A 621-nucleotide genomic window follows, 5' to 3' on the forward strand; every position below is an offset into this window, starting at 1 on the left:
TGTTCTCCTTTTCACTCCCCTTCAGCCACATTAGCTCCTTGCTGTTCCTCATCAAGGCCCTTACCACCTCAGAGCCTTTGCACTTGCTATTCCCTCTATCCCAGAAATCCTCACAATTTACTCCCTCACATTCTTAGGGTCTTGACTCTATTATCACTGCTGCAGTGTGACCTTGTCAAGAAAGATATTCTATTTTTTAAAAAATTATTATTATTTATGCTTATAGCACCTGGTCTTCCTAGGTGGTCTCCCATCCAAGTACTAATCAGGCCCAACCTTGCTTATCTTCCAAGATCAGACATCGGGCTTGTTCAGGGTGGCATGGCCGTAGACCATGGACCAGGGCTGCACTGGGGTACAAACCCAGGACTTTCTGCGTGTAAAACAGCTGTGCTAACCACTACACTATGGAACCACGTCCAAGAAAGATATTCTTGCCCCTAAAATTGCATGCCCCTGCCCTCCATGCTCCCTATCCTCCTTTTCTTCTTTGTTTTTCTCCATAGCACTTACCACTCTTTAAGGTGACATATACGTTAATTATTCATTTGTTTATTGGTGGTCTCTCCCCACTAGAATGTAAATTCTGCGAGAGTAGGAACTTTGTTTTGTTTACTACTC

The 621-nt window shown here is 43.8% G+C and overlaps 1 pseudogene; it reads right to left on the minus strand.

Moving 5' to 3' along the window:
• Positions 1-217: 217 nt before the first annotated feature.
• On the minus strand, positions 218-333 carry LOC118605665 (annotated as a pseudogene).
• Positions 334-621: the final 288 nt, after the last annotated feature.

This window comes from Rousettus aegyptiacus, unplaced genomic scaffold (genome assembly GCF_014176215.1).
Source record: "Rousettus aegyptiacus isolate mRouAeg1 unplaced genomic scaffold, mRouAeg1.p scaffold_m13_p_7, whole genome shotgun sequence".
NCBI lineage: Eukaryota > Metazoa > Chordata > Mammalia > Chiroptera > Pteropodidae > Rousettus > Rousettus aegyptiacus.